General features: G+C 39.2%; 1 long non-coding RNA gene and 1 other non-coding gene across 3 annotated transcripts; both read left to right on the top strand.

Annotated features, from left to right (window-relative positions):
• Positions 1-8,077: 8,077 nt before the first annotated feature.
• LOC118489422 lies at positions 8,078-8,184 on the top strand. The gene has a single exon (XR_004887442.1). It is a non-coding gene; the product is annotated as a small nucleolar RNA R71 (small nucleolar RNA).
• A 5,549-nt stretch (positions 8,185-13,733) lies between these two features.
• Positions 13,734-16,360, top strand: LOC110928290. 2 transcript variants are annotated; one of them, XR_002586267.2, is made up of 3 exons: positions 13,734-13,903; positions 14,914-15,001; positions 16,229-16,360. It is a non-coding gene; the product is annotated as an uncharacterized LOC110928290 (long non-coding RNA). The 2 variants fall into 2 exon arrangements; XR_002586268.2 differs by having other exon boundaries at positions 13,737-13,903; positions 14,919-15,001.
• Positions 16,361-25,027: the final 8,667 nt, after the last annotated feature.

Genomic DNA, 25,027 nt, shown 5'->3' with positions numbered 1-25,027 from the left:
CATTAACCAGACCTCTCCGTCTTGGGATGACGCTCGCCACAGTTTACAAAAAGAACAGCAAAGGCAACAGGCAAGGCAGAATTCCAACACCACGGTTCTCGTGTCGCCCGCTACACCGGCTGCGACTACTACCGAACAACCACCGCCACCCTCGAACACCACCTAAACCGTCCCTCAGCCAAACCCACCTGATGCTACCTGCTACCCACCATCATCGTATTATAATCCGAACAGACCCAGAGGTCGGGGTCGTGGAAACCGGGGTCGCGGCAGGGGCTACAGAGGTCGAGGAGGTTTTTCTTTGAATCAAGGATGGCAGGAGCATAATTCAACTATCACCATTTCAAAAATTTTGCCACCCAACACGGTATGGTTCTCTGTTTCTCTTGCCCCCAAACCTCCCCACAAAATGGCAAAGCTGAACAGATGATTAGACGTCTCAACAATATCATCCGGGCTCTCCTAACCCAAGCCAGTCTTCCACCCATTTACAGGGTAGAGGCACTTCACTGTGCTGCTTACCTTCACAATATTTTACCTACAACAAAATTGAACCATCTCACCCCCGCCTTTGCCTTTTATCAACGACATCCCACGTATGACCATTTACGAGTTTTTGGGTGCGCATGTTATCCAAACACATCTGCCACTCAGCCTCATAAACTCTCTTCCAGGTCTATACGTTGTATCTTTTTGGGGTATCCTGCTAACTTTCGAGGGTACAGGTGCTTAGACCCGCTCACCGGTCGAGTTCACATTTCCAGGCACGTCGTTTTTAATGAACTTGATTTCCCATCAAACGATCCCGTTCCACCGGATGCATATAATTTTTTGACGAGGATGACTGTTTGTTTTTTTCCTCAACAGCCACTACCTCACTTTGCTCAACTTGGCCCACCTAACAACTATAATAATTCCAACCCTCCTAGCCCACACTCAACGGCCCACTCTCAAACTCCCAACCCAGCTAATACCCCACCGTCCCCAATTAATGACCAGCCCACAGCATCTACTTCTCGGTCGGCCCAACAACTACCCAGCCAACAACAACAGCCCACTGTTATACCGACCCATCATATGACCACTCGGTCCAAGTCGGGCATCACAAAACCGAACCCAAAATTTAACCTTACCGCCCAGTCTAATGCTATATCGCCTATTCCAACGTCCCACCTTAAAGCCCTTATGATCCAAGTTGGCAAAAGGCTATATACAATGAGTTTAATGCTTTGCAGGTTAATCAGACATGGGAGTTGGTACCACGGCCAACCGGGCTACCAATTGTTCGTTGCATGTGGCTGTTTCGACATAAGTTCAAATCCGATGGCACGCTAGAGCGCTACAAGGCACGCCTTGTGGCTAACGGTAATTCTCAAACGGTCGGCATTGATTGTCACGATACTTTCAGTGCCGTAGTCAAACCAGCATCCATCTGAACCGTTTTGAGTTTAGCGGTTTCTCGCAAATGGCCAATCCACCAGCTAGATGTCAAAAACGCCTTTTTGCATGGTTATTTGGAAGAAACGGTTTTTATGCATCAGCCACCAGGATTTGTTGATAAACAACGACCGGATTATGTTTGTCGATTAAAACGGTCTTTATATGGGGTAAAACAGGCACCAAGGGCCTGGTACACCAGGTTTTCAAACCATCTACTGTCACATGGTTTTCGCAACAGCATATGTGATTCGTCACTTTTTAGTTTTCAGCGAGGCTCGTCATTGGCTTATATATTATTATATGTCGACGGCATTGTCATTACAACATTGGATTCGTATACACTTTCGTCGATCATCTCTATGTTATCTCGGGAGTTTGCCATGACGGACTTAGGGCCTCTACACCATTTTTTGGGAATTTCGGTTAAACGTGACTCACATGGTTTATTCTTATCTCAGGAACAATATACCAGAGATATTTTGCATCGGGCTAACATGACAGGTTGCAAACCTTGTTCAACACCATGTGATACATGTTCTAAACTTAGTGTTGATGAAGGTACCCTCATTCCAGATGCCACACTATACCGATGCTTAGCAGGAGCACTTCAGTATCTTACATTTACCCGCCCCGATATTACGTACGCAGTTCAACAGGCTTGCTTATTCATGCATGCGCCTCGGGAACCACATTTTAATTTTTCGAAATGGATAATTCGTTATCTCCAAGGAACTATTGGCTTCGGCTTACACTTGACGGCATCCTCCTCGTCATCTCTTGTTGCGTACACAGATGCGGATTGGGGTGGATGTCCGGATTCTCGTAGATCTACTTCTGGTTATTGCATTTTCCTAGGAGATAACTTAATATCTTGGTCTTCAAAAAGACAAAATGTTATGTCACGTTCTAGTGCGGAGGCTGAATATCGGGGGGTGGCTAATGCGGTTGCAGAAACTAGCTGGCTCATGAACCTCCTTTTAGAGTTGCGTGTTCCACTTTCTAAGGCGTCGGTTGTTTATTGTGATAACATCTCTGCAGTATACCTTTCATCAAATCCTGTTCAGCATCAATGTACAAAGCATGTTGAAATGGATATTCATTTTGTTCGTGAAAAAGTACAAATTGGTCATGTCAAAGTTCTCCATGTGCCCTCAACATCTCAGTTTGCAGATATCTTCACCAAAGGTCTTCCCCGAACTCTCTTTGAAGATTTTAGATCCAGTTTACGCGTTCATCTTCATCACGCTTCAACTGCGGGGGACTATTAGATACCGTAAATAATAATATGTTTAGAGATACTTATAGTGGTATTAGATAGGGATATATATTCAAATATTTTGTAATTATCTTTGTATCCTTGATCCCTATTTAAATGGCATTCACAGTTCAATGGAGATACGAACAATTCTCAATGACCAGAAACACTTTTACATCCTAAAATTTTGTTTTGACACCCTATATATCAATGGTATAAGATTATACAGTCTATATGGAATCAAATGACACGAAAAAACTACGTATCGTTGATGCGTGTGTAGTGTAATATATTTTTATAATATAATTAAGCCCTTTTTTACACCTTTAGCCAAGTTTTAAATTTATAAAACACGATATTTACTAACACTAAACACACATATGGGCAAGTGCACCCATCGTGGACGTAGTATAGTGTTGGTAAGATACCGAGGTCGTCCAAGGACACAAGAGCTTTTAATACCGGTTTATCCTCAACGTCTAATCAAATCAAAAAGTTAGAAAAATGATTTTAAACTAAGAAAATAAAAACTAATTAAATGCTGAAAAATAAAAATAAATAAAAACAGATAGACAAGATGAATCACTTGGATCCGACTCGTGTATTAGTATAACCTTTGATTATTTTCGCACTTTTGCACTTGTTTAAGAGATTATCTTAGTTATTGTAGTAGGCCTTTCTTTTGAAGGCGACGTTACCCTCAACCCAGTAGTTTGAGTCAGCAAGGATACAATCCTAAAAGGTTGGATTATTGGAAGATAATGAATTAAGTTATTAATGCAAATTATGGTAGGCCCCGCTTTTGGCGGTGACGTTACCCTCGACTAAGTAGTCTGAGTCAGCAGGGATACAGTCCTAAATAGCCGGGTTATAGTATTAATAGTAGTTAACTTATGAGGGGTCAAAGAGTTTGGATCCCCGCCATCCAATACCTATGGGCATTGAAGGAGATCCTACTAAATTTGACCCAGGTCCCTTGCAGGACCTCTAAACGCTGAACAAGGGCAAGACCCTTACCAAACCGTTCCCTTAACCCCCGACCAGGTAGCCAACATACCTCCATATAGACCGTGGAGATATGAATGGTGAAAATCTTTTATTTTATATAGACAGTAAAATAATGCCAAGACACCACGGACAAACGATAAGGAAATATCACCTTCAACATAAGTAACTAGTTATTAAAGTCATTAATACAAAACCAAATAAAAAGTGCAAAAGATTAAAAATAAAAAGTATTATACTAAACACTTGTCTTCACCAAGTGATGTAAGAGACTTAGGCAAACATGGCCATGATTGTCAAGAACTCTTACGATCAATCTTGGATCCCGAGACGACTCACACACTCTACGATGGACAATGGATGATGGTGGTGGATGATGGTGTTATGGTGGTGGTGGGTGGTGGATGAAGTGTGAGAGAGGTGGTGTGCCAAGGGATGGATTGGAATGAAGCCAAGCACTCCTATTTATAGGCTGAACAGAAGGCTGGGCACGGCCCCGTGTCCGCTGGACACGCCCCCGTGCCCGTCTGACACTATCTCTCTTCATTAATTGTAATTCGCAATTATAATTAATGCGCCTGCTGTACTTTCGCCACGCCCCCGTGCTCACTGGACACGGCCCCGTGGTGGGCAATAGAAGCTTCTACAGGTTTGTCTTTTCTGCTGCTTCTTGGGCACGGCCCCGTGCTGGCTGAGCACGGGGCGTGTTCAGGCTTCTGTTTTCTCTTCTTTGCTTGGGAAGATGCCGTTGAGGGTTCGGGCAGTCTACTTTTATTCCTTTTCTTGTATTTGTGTTAGAATTGGCTGTCTTTTTGCTTCTTTTGTGACTTTGAGCTCATTTCATCCTGAAAATACAAAAGGAAGACAAAAACACTCTTTTTCCAACATTAGTAATTAAAAAGGGTTAGTTTTATGCCTTATTTGATGTAATTTATATGTTGCATTTTACACACATCAAATACCCCCACACTTGAACTTTTGCTTGTCCTCAAGCAAAACTCTTTAAATGTGGCTTACACTCCCAAATGGAATAGGTAGAAAAGAAGGTTTTTGGCTTGTCATAGAGTGTCGGGAATCCAAGATCTTTTTGGGTTTTATTTTTATTTATTTACAATCCTATTCGTTATGATTTATTTAGAACGCTTCATAGGATAAATTACTTATTTGGGCATAACATGCCTTTTTAAAATTTTATTTATATACAAGTTCACATACCTCACGGGAGAAATCACTCAACACTCGGCCGAAGGTGTATTTTTTTAGTGAATCACTCGAGAGCGGCATGGAGCTTACGCCTTCCATAGGCTTGCCAAGCAATCAATCCTCCTCCTTTTTAACTTTATACCTTTGTAAATATCAAGAGGACTTTTTGGGTGAAGGGTTAGGCTTGGGCTAAAGGTGGGTGGTTGGGTTAGTGGTTAGTAAAAGGGCGAAAAGCGTAAAAAGCGTCGGTTTTCGTAACACAATTTTTAGTGACTTTTTATTTTGAAGTATTTCTCCAAACAAGCTTTTGTTTGTATAGCTTTGTTTGTTTTCAACTTCATCATCATATAATTTTTTTTTTAGTCACATAAAAGAACGAGCTTGCGAAAAACCGAGCTTGTTACTAAAATAAGGGGTGAAAAATAAAAAGGGTTTTTGGTGGGTAAAAAGGGTTTAGGGTAAAGAAACGAAAGGTTTAGGCTCAAAGGGGTTAACTAGGGGGATTTTGGGTAGGTGGTAAAAAAAATGAAAAATAATGGTGTAGAAAGAAAAATGGTTAGTCCTAATGCCTCCATCATTTACTTACTTGGGTTTAAGTTGGTAAGGACCGGGAATGAATCGTCGTGGCAAGTTCTAGAGTTGTAAGAACCAAGCGGCTATTCACACAAGAAACGAAAAATGAGCATTTAGTCTAAAGATGTAAATTTGTATGCTCAATAAAGGCTCAAAACTCACTTTTGTGAGAATGGGTTTTTAATGTGATCAAGTATTTATAATCAAATTTTAACTAGACTTGTTATGCCGTTTCATAGTTTTCTTATGTTGGTTCTTGTTATCACGACGCTTTCGGTTGTAAATTTTATAAAAATATAACCTTATTAATCTTGTGATTCCCAACTTAAACTTTAGACAAGTAAGAAAAAATGAAAATTTTTGAAAAAATTTGGGGTGTTTAGCGGTTCCAATAGAGTTTTGTGTAAGGCTTGTTGTTAGGACTTGCAAAATTTCAAAGTGTTAGCTTCCCCCCCCCCCCACACTTAAATTACACATTTTCCTCAATGTGTCCCAAAAATAAATTTTTAGGTTGATTGGATGTGTAATGTGGTGTTAAAAAGCAAAGATTTATGTTACTGGCAGTCTGGACACGGCCCCGTGGGGACCGGACACGGCCCCGTGGTCAGGTGCCAGTAACAGAAATTAAAGAAATGAGACAGAAGCCTGGACACGGGGGCGTGTCTGGTGAACACGGCCCGTGTCCAGTTACCTGAACTGGGCGATTTTTCTGCAGGTGGCTCAGCACGGGGCCGTGTTGGTTGAGCAAGGCCCGTGTTGAGCCTTCTGTAAAGGAAATTTGTGTCGGGTTGCCTCGTTCTTTGTGCATGGGGCCATTTTTCTCGTTCCTTTTTTTCATCCATTACCACTAGTGTGTTTTATTCCTGCAAATTAAAACTAAAAGATTAAATTAAACTAAGGATAGTTCCGCGGAATGCCTCCGTGGTGCGCCACGTTTATAAGGGTCCTTGGCTAGACCCAATGTGAGGTTATATATTTTCTGAGTGGGATGCTTTGCGTCCCATGTTACACCGTCGGAGAGCAGCATCCAAGCTCGAATCAATAACCTTCATGTAGTTGACCGGGTCGTCGTCCTCTATTCTCTTCCCAACCCCGAATTTTACTTCATCATCCCCATACCTCAAGGTGAGTGTTCCGTCATTCATATCTACCACTGCTTGTGCGGTGGCAAGAAATGGTCTCCCTAGTATGAGGGGGACCTCGGTGTCTTCCTCCATATCGAGTATGACAAAGTCGGCTGGATAGATGAATCTGTCTACCTTTACCAAGACATTTTCAATGACACCTTGCGGGAATTTGATGGATCGATCAGCGAGTTGTATGCTCATTTTTGTAGGACTCGTGGTTCCCAGGCCGAGTCTTTTAAACATTGATGAGGGCATGAGGTTAATGCTAGCTCCAAGGTCGGCTAGGGCATTACGAACGGGGGACTCCCCTATTGAGCAGGGAATCGTGAAGCTTCCAGGATCGATTTTCTTTTGAGGAAGTTTATTGAGTACGAGGGTAGAGCATTCTTCGCCTAAATTGACTAATTGCAAATTTTCAATTTTCTTTTTATGAGTGAGGAAGTCCCTCATGAACTTAGAGTATTTTGGCATTTGGGTTAGGACCTCAATAAAAGGAATATTGACATGCAATTGCTTTAATAGACTTTCGAACTTCGCGAATTGCTCATTGGTCTTTTGACGAATTAACCTATCGGGGTACGGAACTCGAGGAGCCTTGGTAGGTTCTGGCGATGGAGGGGAGTTCTTTTCCTGCAGAGGTGTGGGTACCGTTTCTTCTGTTGGTGGCGGTGCTTCTGTAGGCCCTACGGTGCGGTTTCGTAGCGTGATGAGGTGAACTTGCGCTTTTGGGTTTGTTTCGGTATTGCTAGGTAATGCGCCTTGCGGTCTCTCGGCAAAATTTTGAGCTATTTGATTTAATTGTTTTTCTATGTTTTGAATACTAGCTTGTTGATTTCTAAAATTTGATTCTAATTGTAGAAATCTTTCCGAGTTTTTCTTTTCAGTGTCGGAGATGAGGCGAGATACAGTATCTTCAAGCCTTTCTCGTCCACTTTGTTGTTGAGTGAAATTTTGTGACTCATTTCTTGGTTGCTGAAAGTTTGTTCGTTGGGTTTGTTGGTTACTACTATTGCCGGGTTCTCTCCAACCAAGGTTTGGGTGGTTTCGCCATCCTTGGTTGTAAGTTCCCGTTGGGGGACCCGACGGCCTAGGTCTATTATCAATGTAGTTTACCATTTCTTGTTGATCGTCCGTTTCTTTCATACAACTCCAATTTTCATGTGACCCACCACACCCTTCACAAGCCATAACCGAGACTGTTTTTGTCATTTCCAATTTTTTTATTTTTGAAGAAAGTGCCTCGATTTGGGCTTGTAAAGAGGTGCTTTCATCGACCTTATGGGCGCCCGGGGCAATAGTTTTATTGCCTCGGGGGGTGTGCCATTGAAAATTGGTTTGAGCAATTTCCTCAATTTGGTTATATATTTCATGCGGGCGTCGATTACCTAAAAGTCCCCCGGAGCTAGAATCATGTGTCTGCCTTGTGTGTGGCAACAATCCATTATAGAAAGTGGATACTTGTTGCCATATCGCAAGGCCGTGATGTGGACACCTGCGTAATAACTCCTTGAACCTTTCCCAAGTTTCATATAAGGATTCCCCGTCCTCTTGTGAATATGTATTAATTTCAGTCATTAATTTAGCAGTTTTAGCGGGAGGGAAATACTTATATAGAAATTTTTGGGCTAGTTCATCCCAGGTGTTTACCGATCCAGCTGGGAGGGCGTTGAGCCAAGCTTTTGCTCGGTCTTTTAGTGAGAAAGGAAACATTCGGAGGCGGATGGCGTCATTTGATGCTCCGTTGATCCGAAAGGTATCACATATTTCTAAGAAATTAGTAATATGTAGATGAGGATCCTCGTCCGCAAGCCCATGGAAGGTTGCGGAGTTTTGGAGCATTTGTATCAGATGTGGCCGAAGTTCGAAGTTATTAGATTCAACATTCGGAGCATTGATAGCGGCGCCTAGGTTACCTACGGTGGGTCGTAGATAATCCATGAAGGTACGTTGGTCCGCCATTTGAGGTGGATCATCCGAAACCTTCCCTTGGTTTTTAGCTTTTAATCTTTTTCTGAGAAAGCGTTCGGGTTCTTCTAGAGGTTCTTTTATGTCCTTATTAGAACTGGAGCTCATACACTATGTAAGATTGGCGTCGGGTTCCAAGTCCTGCAATAAAAACAGAAAAGAATGCTGGTCAGAAGGTTCACCACGGCCCCGTGTTCAGTGAACACGGCCCGTGGTCGGAGTTGCAGTGATTGTTTTTCCAGATCCCAGTTACTGGAAGTTGGACACGGCCCCGTGTTACACCGACACGGCCCCGTGGTCAGCCTTCTGTAACTTGGAAAACTAAAAACTGCCAGTAACGATGCTGGGCACGGCCCGTGTCCGACCAGGCACGGCCCGTGCTGAGCTCTGCAGAAGCTGAAAAACTAAGAAAATCCTAAAAAAAATTAAAAAGAAAAATAAAAATATGATTAAGCCGTTGATTCCTAACTTTCTTAAAATCCTTGTGTCCCCGGCAACGGCGCCAAAAACTTGATGCGTGTGTAGTGTAATATATTTTTATAATATAATTAAGCCCTTTTTTACACCTTTAGCCAAGTTTTAAATTTATAAAACACGATATTTACTAACACTAAACACACATATGGGCAAGTGCACCCATCGTGGACGTAGTATAGTGTTGGTAAGATACCGAGGTCGTCCAAGGACACAAGAGCTTTTAATACCGGTTTATCCTCAACGTCTAATCAAATCAAAAAGTTAGAAAAATGATTTTAAACTAAGAAAATAAAAACTAACTAAATGCTGAAAAATAAAAATAAATAAAAACAGATAGACAAGATGAATCACTTGGATCCGACTCGTGTATTAGTATAACCTTTGATTATTTTCGCACTTTTGCACTTGTTTAAGAGATTATCTTAGTTATTGTAGTAGGCCTCTCTTTTGAAGGCGACGTTACCCTCAACCCAGTAGTTTGAGTCAGCAAGGATAAAATCCTAAAAGGTTGGATTATTGGAAGATAATGAATTAAGTTATTAATGCAAATTATGGTAGGCCCCGCTTTTGGCGGTGACGTTACCCTCGACTAAGTAGTCTGAGTCAGCAGGGATACAGTCCTAAATAGCCGGGTTATAGTATTAATAGTAGTTAACTTATGAGGGGGTCAAAGAGTTTGGATCCCCGCCATCCAATACCTATGGGCATTGAAGGAGATCCTACTAAATTTGACCCAGGTCCCTTGCAGGACCTCTAAACGCTGAACAAGGGCAAAACCCTTACCAAACCGTTCCCTTAACCCCCGACCAGGTAGCCAGCATACCTCCATATAGACCGTGGAGATATGAATGGTGAAAATCTTTTATTTTATATAGACAGTAAAATAATGCCAAGACACCACGGACAAACGATAAGGAAAGATCACCTTCAACATAAGTAACTAGTTATTAAAGTCATTAATACAAAACCAAATAAAAAGTGCAAAAGATTAAAAATAAAAAGCATTATACTAAACACTTGTCTTCACCAAGTGATGTAAGAGACTTAGGCAAACATGGCCTTGATTGTCAAGAACTCTTACGATCAATCTTGGATCCCGAGACGACTCACACACTCTACGATGGACAATGGATGATGGTGGTGGATGATGGTGTTATGGTGGTGGTGGGTGGTGGATGAAGTGTGAGAGAGGTGGTGTGCCAAGGGATGGATTGGAATGAAGCCAAGCACTCCTATTTATAGGCTGAACAGAAGGCTGGGCACGGCCCCGTGTCCGCTGGACACGCCCCCGTGCCCGTCTGACACTATCTCTCTTCATTAATTGTAATTCGCAATTACAATTAATGCGCCTGCTGTACTTTCGCCACGCCCCCGTGCTCACTGGACACGGCCCCGTGGTGGGCAATAGAAGCTTCTACAGGTTTGTCTTTTCTGCTGCTTCTTGGGCACGGCCCCGTGCTGGCTCAGCACGGGGCGTGTTCAGGCTTCTGTTTTCTCTTCTTTGCTTGGGAAGATGCCGTTGAGGGTTCGGGCAGTCTACTTTTATTCATTTTCTTGTATTTGTGTTAGAATTGGCTGTCTTTTTGCTTCTTTTGTGACTTTGAGCTCATTTCATCCTGAAAATACAAAAGGAAGACAAAAACACTCTTTTTCCAACATTAGTACTTAAAAAGGGTTAGTTTTATGCCTTATTTGATGTAATTTATATGTTGCAACTGTGTGGGTCGAAACAGTTCCTGTCGAAACGGTACGGGTCGAAACGGTTCGCGTCGAAAGGGTACGCATTGAAATGGTGCGCGTCGGAACGGTGCGCGTCGAAACGGTACGAAACTCGTCCCGACCCGAAACTCGTCTCGTGCAGAAACTCGTGTCGGCCCAAAACCCGTTGCAATTCGAAACCCGTCCCGTGCAGAAACCCGTGTCGGCCCAAAACCCGTCCCGAACCGACCCCGTTCCGATCCAAAACCTACGTCGTGCCGAAACCCGTCTCAGCCCGAAACTCAATTTGAATTGAACCCATTCCGATCCAAAACCTGTTTCGTGCCGTAACCCATCTCGTGCGGATACTTGTGCCGGCTCGAAACCCACATCGACCCATTTCTTTAATGTTGTCGACCCGCTTTGACCAAAAATAACAAGATGAAATTTCAAGTGACCCATTGTGACCCATTTAGTTAAAATATCTTAACCAAACAACCCATATAATTTTAAAAGCAACCATAAAACGCTATCATGAACTCACTAGGATTACCCCCTCTAACTATTACCCAAACTCCCATCCACAATTTGATTAAAGTAAACCATAAAATCCTAACATGAACTCACTAGGATCGAATTTTTCCGATCTTAAGGTTCTCTGTGTGATTTAACCACCTAGTTTACATCCATCTCCTACCGGTTTTTACCTTTATTCGCCTTTTAACCAAAGTTACATAATTCCACTTTTAAATAATCGTGATCAGGTCACCATGAATCGTTTAAATCACAATAATCACCATCCCGTCATTTGGCACTCCATTAACGGAAATCTCGTTGCAACAAGATGCTAAAATATCTTTGTGGGGAAATTCAGGATGTTACAAGAAAAGTTAGAGCAACAGGGTTGGAAAGGATGACAACTAAAGAGTACCTATGATCACTTCCTTATTTTAAATTTTTAGACGTCGGTAGTGTTTTTCTTATTCTCTCTGTTTTCGACCACCACGCAACTCACCCATGGCTTGTTGTTTTTGCCATACTCTTTACTGGTTATCATTGGATCTTTTGATCGTTAACAAATATGTTCATGTGCATAAGGCAGATAGTAGTTAGTCAATAGATGCAAGATCTCAAGGTGCATGACGAACTCTATGACCCCAAGTGATATGAAATATTTTTTGGTGGTGGATGTCGACGAAAGCCATGATATGATGCCCATAACAACTTATTAAATTGATCATCCAAGACTTTTGCACTGGCTTGATACATGAACCCAATATGTTTAAAAACCTATTAACTTATCGTGTTTGGTTTAGGCCAATATAAACAAATAACCTAATTCTCATTTAACCCAAATAAACTCAATAGCGTTTTAGGGGCCCTGAAAGAGCGCATAATCTTTGTTGAGAATAATTTCAAAATGCAAATAAAATACAAATGTGAAATTTCAGTTATATCTTAGGAAAAAATATAAACATAGAACTATGTAGCAACCAATATATTTGGTTCGATAAACATAGAACTATATAGCAACCAATATATGTGGTTCGATTCAAGGGTTGCACCGATCAGTCTCACCTATTGATGGTTGAGACTGTCAAATGGTAATAGTTCAAACTTAAATGGTCATGACCTTTTAGTTGGTGGCTACTTCAAATCGTTGTGACTCCTGAAAAGGTTTCAAGAACATTTAAAAGATGATTAATATGCTTATATTAATGGTAGCCAGAACATTATTAGGACACATACCAAAACTTGTTTCTCATACGACGTTACTAGAAAACTTTTGTTACTACAAAACATTATTTCTAATTACTTAAAATCTTTGAAAAATCTCCAAATTCAATCAGACTATGAACACTTATGCAATGATGATAAACTATACCACGCGTTATATCTTATAACCGGTTTACCAAACATAAAAACACATTGTTTTACTGAACATCAATAAAGGAATTACTTCAGCAACATAGATTATTCACCTATTATTTTAATTTCAATTATATTATATTATATATAAGTATAATTTACAACATACTTAGGCTTTACCCATTTGTAACTTTGGCTTCAGGCCTTTATTGCACATGAGTTAGTTGTATATTGTGCTTATTTCATTGTAAGGTCTGGGATCTTTGAATTTTTGGTTTTTAATGTGATCTCTATTTTGTGATCATTTTCCAACCTAATTGTTATTTTTTTTTTTTTGCTTTTTCAAAAACTAATGACTATTTTTCATGACGAGTTTTGTTTTGATCGTCGAACTTGGGACTATTTAGCTTTGGTTGCTAAATTTACAATTGTTTTTGTCATTGCACATTCCAGATACATTTGCCCAGTTTAATAGGGACAATTGTTGTAACACCCCGTGTTTCGAAAGTCAAAGTTGAAGTCAAAGTCAAGATTGAAGTCAAAGGAAGAAAAGATTGCTAATTAGGAACTGTCACTCCTTGCTCAATTCCTGTTTTGACTTCTTTGACTTGTAGTTAGTCTATGTAACTGTTTACGTTAGTTGTATTATGTGGAGTACTTATTTACAATCGAGGTTTATTCGATGTTTATCGCATGATTGATCGCTTATCGCTTACCGCAATCGCGCTCGTAACTCGAATTACGCGTTCTGGATATTGTTTTATGTGTGTGTGTGCCTTATGTGTTGTTTGTGCATGTTTATTTATGCTTATGTTGAGGTGATTAATCGAAACACAATCGAAACTCAATCGCAATCAAATCGCAGACCTTGGACGCAAGTCAATTAAGGATGATTTGTAACGCCCCAAAACTCGGGTCTAAATATTTTATTTGGACATTTTATTAGGTTGGCATAAGTAAGTAGGATTTATTGGTTAAGTGGGATATTTCACTAATAACCAAGTTCTCTAACTTGATTAGATAGTGCTAGCTATAAATTAAGAATGGAAAACATTGGGGGTCAAATAGATAAGAGAGAACATGAGGGACTAAGATTGCCAAATATGAATCTGAATTTAATTAAAAACAAAATCTCACACACACTAGATGGGTGTGTGCGTGAGAACGATCAGGAAGAAGAAAAAGGGGTGAAACCCTAGTTCTCAAGAAAGCTTCAAATTGACAAGGAAATTAGGCTCAAATCCAATGCATGAACTTGATTCCTTGGCCATCTAGCCCTAACAAATATACGGTAAGTTGTAATTTTGGATTTGATGATGTTTATATGAATTGGGTTATGATCAATCCTTTAAATTGTGTGAAATCAAGCATGATTATATGTTAAGGATATAGTATGGAATGCGAATTATACACGATTTTGATGTTATTTGAGGTTTTTGTGAAAAACCCACTTGTAGAAGTAATGCTATGAAGATGATGATGTAGTATGTGCTAAATCAAACATAGTTTTGATATATATATATATGAGTTAGATATTGTGGATTATTGTTAATGACCTTGATCTAGGATGAAAGTTAGGTGAGGTTAGGGGAAATTTGATGATCTTGATATGAGTTAGTAAGAATATGCAAAGAATGCTTGTACATAATGTTTTGTTAGTAGTACACCCGCCAAGTGTTTGATGAAATGCCTAAGAGAGCAAAATTGTGAAATTGTATGAAGGTTGTGGGTAATTATGTATAGAAGGTGCTTATGGTGTAGCCGTTAACAAAATAATAAGTTAAGTATGTTTAAGGTGGAGTCCATACGAAAACTCGGATTTGAATGTATGGTTTGGTAAAATCATGCATTAGGAACTTGTACCTTATGCTCCAATGATGTGATGCTCGCCATGTAATTGATGTGCTTGATTTATGGTGATTAAGAATGAATGTGTACGAATGTGAAATGCGTAGTTTATTGTTAGTGATAATGTTGGAGTTATGTTGTGTACATAAGTAAGATGATAATTTTGATTGAGTGAATGTTGAATAATGCGGTTGTCGAATGTAGAGTTATAAAAGCATAAGTATGTGTAGATTGGTTGTGTATATTGTGTATGTGACTAGGTGATCGTGTAGTTGTATGTGTTGTACAACATTATGTATGAAATTAATATGATGTTATTAATATGGTCTATGTGGTTGACAAATCATGTCGTATGCGCGTTAGTGAAAGTCAATATAGATAAGAGTTGGAAAAATGTATGTTAATATGAATGAGTATGAATACTAACATTATTATGGCATGACGGCATGAAAGAATAGGAACCACACTAACACGGACCAAGCATGGAAAGCTAACGGGTCAAGCGGAAGCGAGGGAGCAAGCATGGACACTAACGCTTAAGGTAAGTGATCCCGACTCACTTCTTAGTGTAAATGTAGAATTCTAATATTTATATGTGTGGATAAGAATCATGCAAGGGATATGTAATGATTGTGAGTTTTAAGTTAAGTGTTATTTTAGTATAACGAAGGAATTGTTATAACAAAGGAAATTGATGGTATTAAACGGGTCGAATAATCATGTATAAGTAAGGTAGCAATGATGAAGTTTGTAAAGATTAAGGACCCGGGGTAAGGATTCTTAGTATAAGATGTAGGGAAATGTTTTACGGACAATTAGAAACAAGTTCCAAGTGATTCGGACGCAAAACGAACGAGTTACGCGAGTTTTAGTATTTAAAATGATGGCTGAACTGGGCATCACCGTAGCTTACGGTGCCCACCGTAAGCTACGGTGGGTGCTGGGAATGTTATTTCTGCCGTAAGGCAGGTTAAGGCTGCCGTAAGGTTTTGGGGGCCACCGTAAGCTACGGTAGCCACCGTAGCTTACGGTGGAGGTCTGATGCAATTGTTTTGTTTATGTAATTTCTTCGTTTTTCCTCGAACACGGACCCCGTGAACCCATTCCAAGCCTCGTTAAGTCTTTATAATGTTCCTTAACCCTACCAAATGGCTTGGTTAGTTACGGATGAGTATGAAACTCATTTTTAAGATCCGAAACATATCTGAAAGATATTTTAAAAGCGTTTATGACATGTGATTCAGTTCGGGATGTGTGAGCGTGTACGCGGGGTAATGAATTAAGTATGTGAGTAGGTATGCTTGTATGTATTAGTGTATGTATGTATGTATGTATGTAAGCACCTAAGTAGGTAAGTTGTACGCCGTAATGTATGTATGTATGTAAGTATGTGAGTAGGTATGTTTATATGTAGTAATGTATGTATGTATGTATGTATGTATGTAAGTATGTGAGCAGGTATTTTTGTATGAAGTAATGTATGTATGAATGTGTGTAGGTATGTATGTACGTAGTTATGTATGTAATGCATACGTGGTTTCAATACTCTTAAGTATTGACGATATTAACAGTGTGCCTCGAGATTGAAACGTGGTGCAGGTTCTCCTTCGAGGTTCGCTAAGGATTAGACACCCGGATGGAATAATTATATCTAGAAAGATAACGGGATGGAAAGAATATGTGGATAGAACGAATCGAGACTACACGATTAAGAATCTTGTTTGTATATAATGTATGCTAATGTTTCGATTGTATGTGGTGGGTGCAGGTAGTACGAATCACAGATTTTCATCACAAGGAGTAGCGATCAAAGACCGAGTCACAAGTCAGATTGTACGGGAATACTTGATTACGTAAATTGATAGTTATAAGTTATGCTTCTGTTATGTAAATGAGTACAAAAGATAATCTAGTTGTAAGAAGGTATTTTATAATGAACTTGCAAGTAGGTCAAAAACGTGTTTATTGAAAGAAATTTTATAGTACGAATTTCCGCTGCGTCTTTTCAGTTAAAGCGTGTTAGGGTGTTACAAGTTGGTATCAGAGCCCTGGTTTGAGAGAATCAAGTAGAAGGAGGTAAATACTTGAACTCAAACCGGTGTGCTCTCGTGACTAAGGACCCGTACAATCTAAGACTCGATCAAGATCTAAGGATAGAAGCCAAGGTAAGTATGTGTTTAAGTATGTATTCGAAGATAACTAACAGTGTGTTATGTGTAAGGTCAGTATGACTGCTTGGAAGGGATGATTTGTAAATGCGGTCTAGCGCCGGCACCAAGGTATATAATATGACATATTGACCGAGGTACGTAGATTTAACTTATTGGTGCATGAAATGGTGTGATTAAGCAAGTAAAAGAAAATTTCAAATGAAACATAATAATGACAGAGTAAGGAAGTTTTGATAATGTTACACGTGCCGAAACTTAATTCTGCGGACATAAGGTGGCGATTACGCGAAGGCACGAAACTAGTATGTGGAATGTGTACCTGGCCAGTACACAAGAAACATATGACGTTCGTGAGACCGTGATAATTATTACAGGTATGTCCGTTAGAATTAGGTAGTAGGTGGACGTGGGGGAGGGGTGAAAAGAAATGTAAGACTTTCAGGAATGAAAGTATGAATGGAATGTGTGAATCCGCGAGACGGATTCAAGGAATGAAATGCAGGAATGATATGCTTGAATCTGTGAGACGGAATCAAATCGTAGAAGGAAGAAAGTGTATGAATGGTAGGTTAGAAACCGCTAGACGGATTCAAAATATAGAAGTAGTAAAAGGTATGGATGTTACATTTGAATCCGCAAACCGGATTTAAAACATATAAAATATAAAATTTGACCACATCATAATTGTGTCAATAATTGACCGTAGTTATGTCAAACGAGTTCTATGAGTAAATGCAAAGAAACGAACAAAAGAATGATCGTAATGGACACACACAAACTTAAGTTTTAAAATGAAAGAAAGAATTTTTAAATCTATTATGTGTTAAATGTGTTAGTAATCGATCCATAGGAGTCGTAATGTAGAGCGAGCTATGACCCAGACAATAATTTAAGTATGAATAAAAAGGGTAAGCTTGGTCATGAGTACCGAAATAACGTAATGAATGATTTTGTAAGTAAGCATGAATGGAAAGAAGTACGAATGTATACCTCGATGCATATACGATAAATAAGAAATGTTAGTTGGCCTTGAAAGATTAAATTATGAAGGTTGGCGAACTAAGTAACTAGAATGAAAAAGTTTTGTGTGAGAAATGAAAAGTACTACCTGTTAAATTTCTTAATGGTAATGTTAGAATCTTTGGTGTGATGAAACCAACAGAATTGGTGAAGGGATGTGTTCGAATGGAGGCACATTACATGGATGAATGGAATCTAGCCTGGTCTGGCTAGTACTCGTGAAGAAGGTGGACAGATCTGATTTACAGATCGTTGTAGTATGGAATGAAATCGAGGTAAGTAAAGTGTTTTAATTTATGACGGATAAGTATGAATTAGCAAATCGAAATCGCCCTGCAAATTGAGTGGTGAAAGGAGTATGGTATAGTATGGAATGGTTAATTCCTTATAATTAACATAAGGAGAGAACCATGTCATTGAGAATTACGTTTTATAAGTTATGAGCGAAACCTTCGGGTATGGGTTAGACTCTCGTATGAAGAACCTATATGATGCGCTTGTGTAGGCAACTTTAGTGATGCATGAATTGGGAAGAATAGAATGTAGGACAAATGAGGTAAGTTGAAGATAAAGTATGAGAAATATGAACTTACTAGTAAGGAATGGTGTTAAGATTATGTCAAATTTTTAGTTTTTTTGAATATGATTGTCAACTATAGTATTTTGAATATGTTAGTATGAGTTGAAATGGTGATACAGGTGCATATATGTAATTAGTTGATCATGTACTTATGTACATGTGTGTCTTTCACCATGATTATGAAATGTAAATAGTATCATTGGTGTGGCCGACTAGGTTTAGATGAGTACATGATCATATGATGAAAGTATGTAGGTAAGATGATTGACTTTCTGAAAAGTCAACAATGTATGAATTTGCACGACATGTTTACTTAAGTAGATTAAGTAATGCAGGAATTAAGGGTAGTTGTAATGTCAGATGAATGGGGTAATTTGAAAGTAACGTAAAGGTACGTATGATACAAGTAACTATAGAAATATAAAATGATGTCAACCTTGTAGCTAAAACATGTATAGGTGACTATGAATTAATAGTTTTGTTGCGATAACAAAACAAGAACTAAATGTTATATGATATACGTATAGAATGTAATTTTAAGAAATGAGATGAAGGTATTAGACCCGTCATAAACGGATCATATGAATGAAAGTGTTAGTGCAAGTTCAAATAAATATGAATATTGACCTGTTGCAAACGGTCAAGGAAATGAGAATGTTATGTGAAAGTATAGTATGGATAATAAGAGCTTATTAGGAATGAGTCAGTTGTATGAATGATTTATGAAACAAGGACGGGTAGTTACCTATCATGATGAGGTACCAGTCAAAGTTAGACATATATGTGTGTGTATAAATTTTGAAATAAGGTTGTATAGTTGACGAAAGTAATAAGAATGTTGAGGTGAACAAAAAGATATCTAATGCACATGATACATGGGTATTAAAATGATAAATGAACCAATAGCTAAGGAATGGGTTGGAAGCTAGCGCTATTAGTGAAAGCGACACTAATAAGAACTCCGAGATGGGTTCTAAAATATAGAGGGTTGTTACTAAGATGGACCAGTGGTCGTGTTGATAGACTAAGGAAAGATGTTAGTGACTAATGGAAATGAGAAAGGTTTCGGGGACGAAACCTCATTTAAGGGGGGTAGATTTGTAACGCCCCAAAACTCGGGTCTAAATATTTTATTTGGACATTTTATTAGGTTGGCATAAGTAAGTAGGATTTATTGGTTAAGTGGGATATTTCACTAATAACCAAGTTATCTAACTTGATTAGATAGTGCTAGCTATAAATTAAGAATGGAAAACATTGGGGGTCAAATAGATAAGAGAGAACATGAGGGACTAAGATTGCCAAATATGAATCTGAATTTAATTAAAAACAAAATCTCACACACTAGATGGGTGTGTGCGTGAGAACGATCAGGAAGAAGAAAAAGGGGTGAAACCCTAGTTCTCAAGAAAGCTTCAAATTGACAAGGAAATTAGGCTCAAATCCAATGCATGAACTTGATTCCTTGGCCATCTAGCCCTAATAAATATACGGTAAGTTGTAATATTGGATTTGATGATGTTTATATGAATTGGGTTATGATCAATCCTTTAAATTGTGTGAAATCAAGCATGATTATATGTTAAGGATATAGTATGGAATGCGAATTATACACGATTTTGATGTTATTTGAGGTTTTTGTGAAAAACCCACTTGTAGAAGTAATGCTATGAAGATGATGATGTAGTATGTGCTAAATCAAACATAGTTTTGATATATATATGAGTTGGATATTGTGGATTATTGTTAATGACCTTGATCTAGGATGAAAGTTAGGTGAGGTTAGGGGAAATTTGATGATCTTGATATGAGTTAGTAAGAATATGCAAAGAATGCTTGTACATAATGTTTTGTTAGTAGTACACCCGCCAAGTGTTTGATGAAATGCCTAAGAGAGCAAAATTGTGAAATTGTATGAAGGTTGTGGGTAATTATGTATAGAAGGTGCTTATGGTGTAGCCGTTAACAAAATAATAAGTTAAGTATGTTTAAGGTGGAGTCCATACGAAAACTCGGATTTGAATGTATGGTTTGGTAAAATCATGCATTAGGAACTTGTACCTTATGCTCCAATGATGTGATGCTCGCCATGTAATTGATGTGCTTGATTTATGGTGATTAAGAATGAATGTGTACGAATGTGAAATGCGTAGTTTATTGTTAGTGATAATGTTGGAGTTATGTTGTGTACATAAGTAAGATGATAATTTTGATTGAGTGAATGTTGAATAATGCGGTTGTCGAATGTAGAGTTATAAAAGCATAAGTATGTGTAGATTGGTTGTGTATATTGTGTATGTGACTAGGTGATCGTGTAGTTGTATGTGTTGTACAACATTATGTATGAAATTAATATGATGTTATTAATATGGTCTATGTGGTTGACAAATCATGTCGTATGCGCGTTAGTGAAAGTCAATATAGATAAGAGTTGGAAAAATGTATGTTAATATGAATGAGTATGAATACTAACATTATTATGGCATGACGGCATGAAAGAATAGGAACCACACTAACACGGACCAAGCATGGAAAGCTAACGGGTCAAGCGGAAGCGAGGGAGCAAGCATGGACACTAACGCTTAAGGTAAGTGATCCCGACTCACTTCTTAGTGTAAATGTAGAATTCTAATATTTATATGTGTGGATAAGAATCATGCAAGGGATATGTAATGATTGTGAGTTTTAAGTTAAGTGTTATTTTAGTATAACGAAGGAATTGTTATAACAAAGGAAATTGATGGTATTAAACGGGTCGAATAATCATGTATAAGTAAGGTAGCAATGATGAAGTTTGTAAAGATTAAGGACCCGGGGTAAGGATTCTTAGTATAAGATGTAGGGAAATGTTTTACGGACAATTAGAAACAAGTTCCAAGTGATTCGGACGCAAAACGAACGAGTTACGCGAGTTTTAGTATTTAAAATGATGGCTGAACTGGGCTTCACCGTAGCTTACGGTGCCCACCGTAAGCTACGGTGGGTGCTGGGAATGTTATTTCTGCCGTAAGGCAGGTTAAGGCTGCCGTAAGGTTTTCGGGGCCACCGTAAGCTACGGTAGCCACCGTAGCTTACGGTGGAGGTCTGATGCAATTGTTTTGTTTATGTAATTTCTTCGTTTTTCCTCGAACACGGACCCCGTGAACCCATTCCAAGCCTCGTTAAGTCTTTATAATGTTCCTTAACCCTACCAAATGGCTTGGTTAGTTACGGATGAGTATGAAACTCATTTTTAAGATCCGAAACATATCTGAAAGATATTTTAAAAGCGTTTATGACATGTGATTCAGTTCGGGATGTGTGAGCGTGTACGCGGGGTAATGAATTAAGTATGTGAGTAGGTATGCTTGTATGTATTAGTGTATGTATGTATGTATGTATGTAAGCACCTAAGTAGGTAAGTTGTACGCCGTAATGTATGTATGTATGTAAGTATGTGAGTAGGTATGTTTATATGTAGTAATGTATGTATGTATGTATGTATGTAAGTATGTGAGCAGGTATTTTTGTATGAAGTAATGTATGTATGAATGTGTGTAGGTATGTATGTACGTAGTTATGTATGTAATGCATACGTGGTTTCAATACTCTTAAGTATTGACGATATTAACAGTGTGCCTCGAGATTGAAACGTGGTGCAGGTTCTCCTTCGAGGTTCGCTAAGGATTAGACACCCGGATGGAATAATTATATCTAGAAAGATAACGGGATGGAAAGAATATGTGGATAGAACGAATCGAGACTACACGATTAAGAATCTTGTTTGTATATAATGTATGCTAATGTTTCGATTGTATGTGGTGGGTGCAGGTAGTACGAATCACAGATTTTCATCACAAGGAGTAGCGATCAAAGACCGAGTCACAAGTCAGATTGTACGGGAATACTTGATTACGTAAATTGATAGTTATAAGTTATGCTTCTGTTATGTAAATGAGTACAAAAGATAATCTAGTTGTAAGAAGGTATTTTATAATGAACTTGCAAGTAGGTCAAAAACGTGTTTATTGAAAGAAATTTTATAGTACGAATTTCCGCTGCGTCTTTTCAGTTAAAGCGTGTTAGGGTGTTACAAGTTGGTATCAGAGCCCTGGTTTGAGAGAATCAAGTAGAAGGAGGTAAATACTTGAACTCAAACCGGTGTGCTCTCGTGACTAAGGACCCGTACAATCTAAGACTCGATCAAGATCTAAGGACCCGTACAATCACGAGATTACCGATTTCGGGTTGAGCATGAAACACCGTCTCGGATAGTTAACTGGTCGGATTTGGGTGGTTCCTGTCCGAGCAGATCACCAAGCACGGACGAGGTTTCTGTTGTTCAGCACGTTATCAAATCATCTCGATAAAACGACAAACTATCAAAACAACCAAGGAAGAAGACGATCAGGTCGACCAGGTTGGAGTGTCGCCCAATCGGACTGTTGTCCGATCGGATTGTCACCCGATCGGGTTGCCACCCGATCGGCTTGTACCTTGGCCCCATACTTAAATTTTATTTCAAACATTTGAAGTTGTGAACATTGAACGAACTGTTGTCCGATCGGATTACCACCCGATCGGATTGTCCCTCGACCATGTAATGTTCTGACTTCAACAACTTAAACAATTTTTAACATGTTCAATACAAGTGGATTGCCACTCGATCGGACTACAATCCGATCGAGCGATAAACTGCCGTGAACTTGTTCTCACTGAAGTGCCCAACCAATCGGATTGTCGCCCGATCGAACGACCATTCGATCGATCGACCTGAAAGGTAGAGATACTTCTCTGTTTTCAAAATGCTACAATGAAAACTTCAAAAGACAAGCCATCATACACAAACACATCCTTCCCAAAGGAAGTAACAATCCACTCGAAAGGTCACCTGATCGGACGACCATCCGAGCAGATTGTCACTCAAACGACCGGCTACCCGATCGGATTGCCATCCGAGCGGATTGCTGTTCGACCCACTGACACTTTGTTCTGTTTTACGCACCGCTTATCGTTATGCTCTCGTTCTGATCAGGCTAATCTTACTCTCTAGCGCTCCCTTCAATCCATCAATCGTTGTGAGTATACTCGAACCCTTTTTGCTTCCACACTTTTGGGTGTTACATACGTTACCTATATTCAAATCACATCAATCACACAACGCAACACTATTTCAACGCTAACCGTTACTGCATGTTATACGTGGCTTAATGAATGCTTGTTTGTTATGTTTACACATGGAATGCTGTCTACCTGCCTTAGCAACGATAGTACTATAGTTTGGACTCAGCACCTGTTCACTCAGGGGTTGTTAAGGACAATTAAATACATGGGTCACAGTGGTGATCATGCATTACAAACTGCCTTGCGCAGTTAACCCGCGGTCATTGGTATCGATAGGTTCATGTCGATAACTAACATGCCTCATTTTACACTGTGTACGTGCTGGTTACGCGTAACGATTTCGAACACTGTTATATCTATCAAACTTGTATGCTCACCTTTATACTATGTGTATTGACTTTCACTTTAACGTATGTGACAGGTGCTTAGGATGCTTATGTGCTTAGCTTGCTGTGAAATTGAGGCTAGGAAAGGTCTAGAAACAAATAAACAATTGTCTGTATTTTGAAATCTGAGTTGTCGGAACAGAACAATTTGACTAGATCTTGTCTGTAATAATTATGTTATCTTTTATGACATGATATGGGACATGTTGCTTTAAATAATTGGTAATTATAGTTGTTATGGAAACTTCTAGACAATTTGTTTCGCTCAGTGCCGCGCCCCGATGATTCCGCCATCGGTTGGGGTGTGACAATTGTCATGTTAACCCTGTTGATTCAATATGTAACATGATTTGTACATTGGAGAAGACATGGGGACGCGGGTCAAGCCTGGGTTTGTGGTGATGCCACTCTACTTAGGTGAATGTGGCAAATGCTTGAACTGCAAATCTGTTAAGACAACATTTGTCAAGGTCGCCCTATTAATTTGCATGGTCTCAAGCCCGACGACTTCAAGAATGTCTATGCAGTAACCGGAGAAACCGCCTACCGCCTCTTTAGTTGTGCCACAAGGTCCAAGTACATAGTAATTTATGTCAACTACATGATTACGGTTGACCTCAGGATGCCACTTACACATGTTAGTTTCCCTACTTGTGGCTTCATAATTGGCCTTGGTGCACCATGGAAGGAAGTCGCGGTCTCTTTAAGAGTTCGGTTGCGGTTTTTGGCCTTGGTGTTGGTGGTCTTGGGATACGTACTTTGATACGTAAACAATCAATAACCGTATATATATTTCGATACTCTAAGTTTGTTTCGTAATCTATGTTTGTTTGTAAAAAAAGTTGACCAAAATTTGACAACACATCTTAAAGCCCCCGCTGCATCGGCGGGTCTCGCATCTAGTGGGAACTGAAAATCAGCAAACAGACCCAGATTTATGTCAGGCTTAATAAAGGTACATCCTGAAATCTTGTTTTGACACCCTATATACGGACAGTATAAAATTACACAACCTATATGGAATCAAATGACATGACAAAAACTACGTGTCGTATATACAGTGTCAAAACAAAATTTTAGTGTGTACCATTGTTAACCCCTTATATACAGTGTCAAAACAAAAATTTCTAGTGTGTATCTTTGTTAACCCCTTATATATAGTGTCAAAATAAAATTTTAGTGTGTATCTTTGTTAACCCCTTTATGTTTTATCTTGAAAAACATTAGCAAAAACATGTTATGATGTTAGACCGAAGACTTGGGGTGCAAACGAGTCAAGCTACTCGCGAGCTACTCGAGCTCGCCTC

This window comes from Helianthus annuus, chromosome 17 (genome assembly GCF_002127325.2).
Source record: "Helianthus annuus cultivar XRQ/B chromosome 17, HanXRQr2.0-SUNRISE, whole genome shotgun sequence".
Classification (NCBI taxonomy): Eukaryota; Viridiplantae; Streptophyta; class Magnoliopsida; order Asterales; family Asteraceae; genus Helianthus; species Helianthus annuus.
Note: the sequence above shows the minus strand (reverse complement) of the source record. Positions and strands in the feature narration are given on the sequence as shown.